The 10,144-nt window shown below is 40.6% G+C and overlaps 1 protein-coding gene across 3 annotated transcripts in view; it reads right to left on the bottom strand.

Annotated features, from left to right (window-relative positions):
• Positions 1-10,144, bottom strand: part of AKT3 (AKT serine/threonine kinase 3) — a 304,707-nt gene that overhangs the window by 196,333 nt on the left and 98,230 nt on the right. The window lies entirely within an intron of this gene.

The raw sequence follows: 10,144 nt of genomic DNA, 5'->3' as shown, positions 1-10,144 counted from the left end.
TCCAGGCAGTGATTCAGGGACCAAGACTCCTTCCTTCTAGAGGCTCAACTATCTCCTTGGCTTCTCAATTGCCATTAGAAGGGCCAAGAGAGAGAGGACTGAACACAGGAGATGTTTATGAGGCATGGCCGGAAGTGATACAGCTAATTGCTGCTCTTAATTCAGGGGTCAAAGTGGGCTTGTGGCCACACCTAACATCAAGTCAGCTGGGAAATACAGTCTAACTGTGTGGGGTGGGGTGAAGGGGTGTGCAAATTTAGTGAATCAATAGCCCATTTCTGCTATACTGAAGAGCTAATATATATTCTAAATAAATTCATACTTAACTAGCTTGTATTATGAGGGACACATAAGAAATGAATGCAACTGTTCAACTAAAAAAGCTAACAAGCTAAATTTTGTATCTATTTTACCAGAAGAAAGGGAGGGAGGGAGGGAGGGAAGAAGGAAGGGGAAGGGGGGGAGGGAGCAAGAAAGGGAAGAAAGGAGGGCGGGAGGAAGGAGAAGGGAGGGAGTTAGGGGAAGGGAGGGAGGCAGCCTCTACCACTATGGAACTTAAAAATCTTTTTGGTAACACACAGACACACACACACACACACACACACACACACACCCCAATCAAAAAACCTTTCATGAATAAAAAATACTAAATCAAGTATGAGCAAACGCCAAGTATCACTAAAGATAACAAGTGCACTCTTCATGTGCTTTACTGTATTACAGAGAGTACTAAGATTTTTGTCCTAAATAGGGCTTCAACCTGACATGGCCTGCTTGTGCTGATCTAAAAGATATGAGGAGAAAAAAACCAGACTTGGTAATATCACAGTGTTGCCTTAGATCAAGAGTTTAAGCAGTTAAAGAGATACTCTCTTCAAATAGGAGTATCTTTCAAAACTATACAGGAGTAACAGACATTAAGGGTTAATGGGACTTGGGACAAATCAAAATGCAATCACTGCCTTTTTTTTTTTTTTTTTTTTTTACCATCTTCCTAGCTCATGGTGTATCTCTCAGAATAGATAAGCATACAAACCATTCTGTACAAGGATGTGCTGTAAAGCATCCCACTGGTAAACAGGGCTCCAGAGATAAACAAGTAGTATTCTTACCATTCTTGTATTTTCTCGCTGTTTCTTATATCATGGAGAGAAAAATAAATTAATAACCCCGTAAAATTTATTATTTCAATGTAATCCTATCTATTGGATGCCTTCTTTAAGAAAGTATCCACATAATCTAGGGATAAAATCAAAGAATGTCAGTGCTAAGAGGAAACCGATTATTGGTGTAGTATTGGATAATGCTTTCTGTTGCTCCTGGACAAGGAGCATCAGAGGTGAGATTACCCTACACATAACTTTTTTAAAAAGATACAACAAAGGCATGCACTATGATATGCTTTAGTTTCATACCAGATATGAATCTCTTCATATTCCATAACAAAAATCCCCTGAAAAGAGCCAAGCAGAAAACATTTCAAATAATTTCCAAACACATTTCAGAGATATATATTTTTTAATTTTACAGTCCCTGAAATTTACACAGCTTAAAAGGTCACAGCAGGTGTTCTGTTATTCTCATGAGCAAAATGTCTAACATTTAAGAACAATGCATACATTTTGACACATCTGAATTCATGTTGCAAGTTGAACTTGTTATCATAACAAACAGGCTATGATACAAAACTTTAGAAAAAAGATATATAAATTGAAATATAACTTAAATTTACATTATAATATAAAGTCATAATTCCATCAAAGCAGTTCCATCTAATTTTTTTATATTTCTAAGATTTTTAAGATCTTATGCATGCTTCTGAGTTCATACATATAAATAAAATGCTGAGGAGAAAACAATATAATTACCAAAATTTGTTTTACAAAAGGAATTCCCCAATCACAAAACATCTTTCCCAGTGACTGTCACATTCCCAGGCCAAACATCACATCACACACAGAGAGTCAACAAATTTTTTCAAACACACAAGATGAACAAATCCCACACTGGAGCACCCTGGATGAGAATGCCCTGTCTAATCCCCACCAGACAAGGAAAAACTCTTCCTAAATGCAGAAAACTGAAGGGAAGATTCAGGTCTTCAATAAAGTATCAATTAACCCAGAAAAAGAAATCGCATGACAACCGGACCTCCAGTATTATATGAGATAGCAGGAATATAAAAACAAGTCACTAGGAAGTAATCCTTCTCCAGAAACGGATGCAACAAATCTGGGGACTTTTTCAAACTTATCAAAGCCACATTTCCTTTGACATTTGCAATTTTTAGTTGAAATATTCGAAGTGAAACTGTTGGTGTGTATCTGTTGTCCTTTTATATAGATACACACACACACACAGCAGTTTATAAGTAGGGATAAGGTCTAAAAGACAATGTATAAAAATAACTAGATGTTGCTATATTCAAAAGAAACAACTCATAAATATCTGACCCAGCTCTTACCAGGTCCTTTAAGAAGCATTACTGCAAAGCAGCTAAAAACTCCATCCCAATATAAGGAAAATAAAGTTGGCTGGCATAGGAGAGTATTTTGAAGTGCTTTCTGAATACCTCAGTCTCACACTCAAATCAGAAGCATCTGTCCGCCAACTGTCAAGATAATGTCTAGCCTAGGAGTTTTCCTGAAATTCATCACTATTCATAGATGCCTGTCACTACTGAAAGAAAGAAAGAAAGAAAGAAAGAAAGAAAGAAAGAAAGAAAGAAAGAAAGAAAGAAAGAAAAAGAGCCACACTTTCAAAGCTACTTTCTTTTTCTGTATGTCATAATAGAGGTAAATACAGATTTTATCACTTTGAATTCATCTCCAGATCTGAGAATGCAAGTTAAATGTTCTCCAGAATTCTAGAGAAGTCACTAGGTCACATTAGTACTTCTCACTTTATGCTGTTAACTGAATTCAAGGATCTGATCCCTTTACTCAAAGCCTCTACCTCGCCATTACTTTCACAACTAGATAGAAGATAAAAACACAATCCAGCTACCAACCCCTTAGGAAAAGGGCACAACAAAGGATAAAGTATTTTCACTGGCTTCTTACTCAGTGACACTATAGAATTCAAGTTAAATAAAGCTGTCTCTCTCAAGAAACTTCATTTGAAATTGACTCCTACAAAATGTACATGCTTTTTTCCCAAGTTAGATACAACAAATCAAACATCTAGACAGTTCTCAAATTTTTCAAAAATGCTCTTCTGAGCCACCATACAGAGCTGTGTGAAATGGGGGAACAGGGAGCTTGTCTCTGAGGTCCTTAAATGAAAAAGTCTACACCCAGAAAACAACTGAGACAATATGAGGCAGGGGAAAATCAAGGAAAATTGAGGGGAAAAAAACCACTACAATTCAGAGAACAGTTAAGACTGTGCAGTTGTTGTATTTTTCACTTTATATGGTAACAAATTCAGTTGGCTGTATCTCTAATTTTAGCTATATAAACCCACATACATTAGAGAACTATTATTTTCTCTATTATAAGTCAGTAATCAAGATCCAAAACTGAGAATCAATAAGGAAGTTAATTCCCAAAGACACAGTTTTTAAACATAAAAATGAGGAAAATGTCTTACATTATAAAACTTACTGTACCTTAAAGTTAATTAGATTTTGACATAATTATGTCTTAAAAAGCATTTTCTTACTGACTTCCATCATAATTTAAGAGAATAAGGTCTACATTTTAATGGAAATATGAATTACCAGAGTACTTAATGCACATGTAACCATCTTGCAGAATACCCAACCTAGAAATTTTAATTCCAGTTTCTGGAAGATTGCATTTTTAATAAGCATCCGGGATTCTAAAGCAGGTGGACTACACCCCCGCCTTTAAGAAATATTAGCTTAAGTGCTACATTTCTACAGGAAATGATAGATATTTACATTTTACATGAAAATCCATCCTTCATTCATCAAATCACTGGTCAACAAAAACTTACAAGGTGATGGAGGGAGAAAAACGAATCAAAGGAAGTGGTGCTCTAAAATACCCTAGTATCTATGTGGGGAAATCAGGTACAGGCTGGCACAGTTCAGTTTCCATGGGGCACAGGGCACGTGGGGCAAACTGCTAAAGTGGAGCTGACCCTGACGGACTGATTCCTGGGCAGGATCTCACCATCTGACCACAGTGCAGGAGTACTGATCGTGGGGGCGCGTGCTAGACCCCCAGGGGAAGCCCGAACCTTGGATGGTACTGAGCCCCGTACGTATGGTGCTTTCTCCCTGCACACACATGCCTGTGATCAAGTCTGATTTCTAAATCTTTTTTTAAACGTTTTATTTTATTTTTGAGACAGAGAGAGACAGAGCATGAACGGGGGAGGGGCAGAGAGAGAGGGAGACACAGAATCTGAAGCAGGCTCCAGGCTCTGAACCATCAGCCCAGAGCCCGACGCGGGGCTTGAACTCACGGACCGCGAGATCGTGACCTGAGCCGAAGTCGGACGCTTAACCGACTGAGCCACCCAGCCGCCCCTCAAGTCTGATTTCTAAATGGGGCACAGAAAGAGAGTAATGACAATAACAAACAATGAAACAGAACAACTGTAACAATAAACTGTAGTAACAGTTTTAGGAATGTGGTCTCTTCCTCTAGCTGTCACAGGATCTTACTGTGCTACCCTTCTAGTGATGGTGTGAGCTGAGAACATGCTATGCGATCACACGAAGGGAGGTGAAGGAGGCAGGCATGTGATGTCACATAAGGCTCCTGCTGACCTTGGCAACTTCAGGGGGAAGATCGTCTGCTTGGGAACAGTGGGTAACTGAGACGGCGGAAAGCAAAAGCCGGGGCAGGGGGGCTACTGTACTCCAGGAGGGAAAAGCGTTATGTGCAAAGGTACAGGGAAAGCAGGTTGCATGCGCTCTCCTGGCTGGAGAGGAGAGCACTAGACCTCAGCTGTTCTTCTGTCTCTACGTCAAAGTGAAGACTAACATGACCCGGCAATAACGCTGCTCACCACACAAGGTGATTTGCAAGTGTTGAGGGCAGGGCCGTGAGAGCACAAAAGTAGGTCCTCAGTGGCAACTAAGTGAAAGAAAATAACACGTGCCTTTCCTTTCAAGGGCTACTTTGGCTCTTTCCATATACAGTTCAAGTATGCCTAATTCTTCTAAAACATGCCAAGAAAAATAAATGAAAATGGTAACGCCTTATGGGATTTGGGTATGTTAATGAAAAGGATACATATGCCGCATACACGTGGCTAAAAGATGTCACACTGATTCAAAATGAATAAGCAACATACCTAGTAGACTGTTCACAGTAGCAGCACAAAGTGCACACAGAAACGTCATTGTGTGCATTCTACTCATTTCCCAGGCACTTTGTAGAAGACCAGGAAGGCTACTGCCACTTTAAAAAGGTTACTACGGCTCATAAAGGCCTAACAGAGGGTATGTTTGGCATTTTCCACCCCAACCGTAATGTGTCGTCATGCCGGTGGGTGCTGATGGTCTTTTCAAGTCTGGTTTGATTACTCCATTACACAGCATTAGAACAGTTCTTAAAGTCTGACCAATGTAGAACCCCAAAGGTGGGATAGCCTTCTTTCCAGTATGTAGACCACATCTACTTTACTTATCTATGAAAGGCAGACGACAGAAGAACAAGGCTGACTAGATGTGCATTCGAGGACCCTTAAGTGAACCCCAGTGGTGGTAACGTGGTGAAATTCCCTGATGTCACTTGTTTTCTTTTTAACCTATGAAAAAGCAAAGTCAGCATCATTTGACCTACCTACCAGATGTGCAACTATTTCACACATATAAAGTGAACTCAACTAATGGAGAGAATAACGTAAAAATAGAGTAAATATTTAATATGGTCTTTTCCGATAGCTAAGTTTGACTTTTATGGTAACTTGTAACAGTAATTTCTCAAAGTAACAGAACAATTTTCATGAAAAACTTCAGTTACTCAGCTTACCAACCAACATTCTCTCGACACAAGAGGAAGTTATCAAGTGCTCAGTCCCACAGCCATTAAAGAGTTGTCAAAACAATGGAAGATAAAAACCGAACCAAGAGCTTAAGATACAAAATTCTAAATGGGTCAGAATGATCAAATTGAGAGTCAAATGTGTCCTCTTTTATGGTTTGCACAGCCCTTAAAAACCAAAGCATCTTCAGGGCGACTGGGTGGCTCAGTCGGTTAAGCATCTGACTTTGGCTCAGGCCATGATCTCACAGTTCATGAGTTCGAGCCCTGCATCGGGCTCTGTGCTGACAGCTCAGAGCCCGGAGCCTGCTTCAGATTCTGTGTCTCCCTCTCTCTCTCTCTCTCTGTCCCTTCCCTGCCTCCTCTCTCTCTCTCTTACCTCTCTCTCTCAGAATTAAACATTTAAAAAAATTTGTTTTTAAAGACCCAAAGGATCTTTTTAAAGACCCAAAAAGCATGTTTTTAAAGACCCAAAAAGTCTTTTTAAAGCATGTTTTTAAAGACCCAAAAAGCAGGGAATCTGGTAGAGCAGAGACAGAGTGCAAAAAGGACTCATTCTACCGAAACACCTGGCATCCATATAAAGTCAAAATAAGGTGGACAAGATTCTGCCAATCCCATCCCCTCTAAGCACTTGCAGAGGTGACCTAGTCAGGCCCCCCTGCCTGAGCTGAGGAGAGAGATGTGGCAAAATCTGGCTCCTGCCCTGGGGCCCCACTCAGTCTTCAACAGACTTCTTCCACAGCCCCAGGTTCGGATAGAAAATGAGCAATTCACACAAGTGTAAGTGTTTCTGGTTAATGTGAACACATTAACATTTAAAAGGAGCACGACATACCTAATACATACAGAGGCTGAATACACACTACTGGTCAAGCTCAGGACAAGGTGGCTGGCCTGGCATCTGTTATGGGAGGAAAGACACAGGGCAGACAATGGACACCATTCGATCCTGGGGTCAGTCTTCGTAAATCATCCTATAACATCCAAGGTTTATTATTTTAAGGATTCTTGCCCTTGTTTGCAATTTATAGGTTGAAATATGCACAGCTGAAAACTCCAGTCTTCTTGAAACAGTACCTTAGGGGTATTTGCAACTCACGACACCAAGTTTCATATCCTCTTAGTCAACAGAAAAGGAATCTCTACCCTCACATTTCAAAGTATTTCCGGTAAAAAAAAAAAAAAAAAAAAAGTAAAACCGAGTAAATGAAGCATCATAAATACTCTATAAGCATCAACTCTAAAATTAAGTAGCTCTGAACGTGACCTGAGTTAAAATAATAATAAAATGAAGAGAATGAGAACACTGACTTGATAGTTTTTTGTAAGGGAATGCTGACATTTTTATAAGAATTGACCTGTGTAGCACTCAACTACATCCCTCTAAATTACATGAAAACTCACCAGTACAAAAGCTCAGGGTGAAATGTTGTAACCTCATGACATTAAATCATTTTACAGAAACCGCATACGACCTAGATACTGAAGGCTGAAACTACTAACCCCTAACCAACTTGCTGTCTACACTAACACTCTTCCGGGAGACCCTGGCCCAGGCAAATGGTCAGACTGTTCATTCTAGTCACTTGCCGAAATACCCATCGAGTATTCAATGTCAAGTATCAAGTGTCTGGTCTCGAAGATTCTTTGAATCCTTTACTGTTGTATCAGGATCTTCACACAACCCTAATCAAACACACACACGCACACCCTCACACCTGCACTAACCCATCCTAAACCAAACTTTGGTTCTGGACTTCTTCCTGCCAGAGCCCGCCCAGGTGGTGCCATTGTGTACCTCGAAAAGCCATCCGACTTGGTTTTGTCTGATCAACACACATTGTGAAGGAGCTATCTGGAAAGCTGGCATTTGATACTAAGCCAATTATATATTTCACTTCTTTCAGGAAAAAGTTTAAAGAGTTTTTGAGAACTTTTACCTTGCCGATGCAGCACATGAGCCACTGTGAATGTGGATTATAAAACTTCTTATTTCACCTAAAACTTGACAAGAACAGTTAGGACCAGACAGGCAATCACAATGTTCTTTTAGAAAAACTGTTCTGCTAGGGGAAGGGAAGGGAAGGGAAAATAAGATAGAAACAGAGAGCGAAAGAAACCATAGAGACTCTTAAATACAGAGAACAAACTGAGGGTTGCTGGAAAGGAGGTGCGCACGGGGACTGGCTAATGGGGGATGGGCACTGAGGAGGGCACATGTTGGGATGAGCGCTGGGTGTGGTATGTAAGTGATGAATCACTGGGTTCTACTCCTGAAGACGGTATTAGACTCTACACTAACTTGACTTTAAATAAATAAATTAAAAAAAAAAAAAAAACTGTTCCTGCCATATGTTGTCATTTTTTCAAGGAGCCAAAGCATAACCAGTTGAAAGAAAACTTAAGAAACTGAAATCTTTTTTTTTTAATGTTTTTTTTTTTTAGATTTATTTTTGAGAGAGAAAGAGACAGAGCATGAGCAGGGGAGGGTCAGAGAGAGAGGGAGACACAGAATCTGAAACAGGCTCCAGGGTCTGAGCTGTCAGCACAGAGCCCGACACAGGGCTCGAACCCATGAACCACGAGATCATGACCTGAGCAGAAGTTGGATGCTTAACCAACGTAGTCACCCAGGTGCCCCCAGAAACTAAAGTCTTAAAGCTTTCTAAGATTAACGAGTTTAAAGTGTGTATCTTTAACATTACAAATCCATTTACAGTCAGACTTGAAGGCAGAAGTCAAATGCCAGACTTCCCTGGAGAGCAAGGGGAACTCTCAGGTGAGAAAAGTACCTAACAAGTCTATTCTTCTTTAGAGGAAAAAAGCCCTACATTGAGGCACAAGGCCTTCCCGTATCTAGGCATCAGCTAGAGTTTCAAAAGCCAATGAAGAAGGGAATGGCCAATGAGTTAGAAGAAGTAAGGACAGGAAAGTGTTTCAAGAAGAACCAGTTGCAGGGCACCTGGGTGGCTCCATCAGTTAAGCGTCTGACTCTTGGTTTTGGCTCAGGTCACGATCTCACCATTCATGAGTTCGAGCCCCAGCCCTGCATCAGGCTCTGCACTGGCAGCAGGGAGCCTGCTTGGGATTCTCTCTCTCCCTCCCTCTCTCTGCCTTTCCTCTGCTCTCTCTTTCAAAATAAATAAATGTCAAAGAAGAAGAAGAAGAAGAACAACAACAACAACAACAACAACAACAACAACAACCAGTTGCTAACTGTGCCATTTAACGATATTCGGAAAATAGAAGAGGAGCCAAAAAAATGTCCAACAGACTGGGAAACACAAAAGTCACCCGTGATTTAGTAAGAGCCTGCTCAGTGAAGCGGGGAGAAATGTAAGTAGCCTGGGGTGGTCTGCAAAGTAGGAAGGTAATGACGAGGGGAGAGTACAGGCTGGCGGCACAGATACATTCGTCAAGAAATTGTACAAAAGGAGGAAGAAGTAGAAACAGAGGCGGGAATGGAACAGGTAGAGGTGTCAGGGAGGGCCTTCCTTGTTAAGGCGGGAGGTAGGAGTGGGTGTTTACGTGCAGATGTGAGTGATGAATGAAGGCAGTGAGGGAGGGGCCTGTGGTATGAGAGAGGGTCTGACCAAAATTGAGATGTCTTGGAGAGGATGGCACGGAATGGAGCCCAAAGTATAAGAAAAAAGAACTGCAGGCTCACGGAATTTCAACATCAGAATACGGCAGGAATATAAATTGGTGCCACCCTCCCAGATCAAGCACTTTATACATTACGAAGAGCCATGAAAATAACTATATCTTTGGGGCACATGGGTGGCTCAGTCGGTTAAGTGTCTGACTTCGGCTCAGGTCATGATCTCAGTTTGTGAGTTCAATCCCCGCATCAGGCTCTGTGCTGACAGCTCGGAGCCTGGAACCTACTTCAGATTCTGTGTCTCCCTCTCTCTCTGCCCCTCCCCTGCTAGCTCTCTCTCTGTCTCTCTCTCTCTCTGTCAAAAATAAATAAACATTAAAAAAAATTTTTTAAGGAAATAATTGTATCTTTGAGCCCATAATTTACTTGTAAAATTCTAAAAAAAAATACAAAAATTATCTTAATTATGTAATGATTTAAGGAAAACTGTTAAACTATAGTATAAAATGCTTACGAAAAGTCCTTAACAACATGGGCCAATGTTTCGACTGTTAAAAGAAAAAAGCAGGATATAAAA

The sequence above is a fragment of the Panthera leo genome, chromosome F3 (assembly GCF_018350215.1).
Source record: "Panthera leo isolate Ple1 chromosome F3, P.leo_Ple1_pat1.1, whole genome shotgun sequence".
NCBI lineage: Eukaryota > Metazoa > Chordata > Mammalia > Carnivora > Felidae > Panthera > Panthera leo.
The sequence above is the reverse complement of the archived record's forward strand: the minus strand, read 5'-3'. Positions and strand labels throughout refer to the sequence as shown.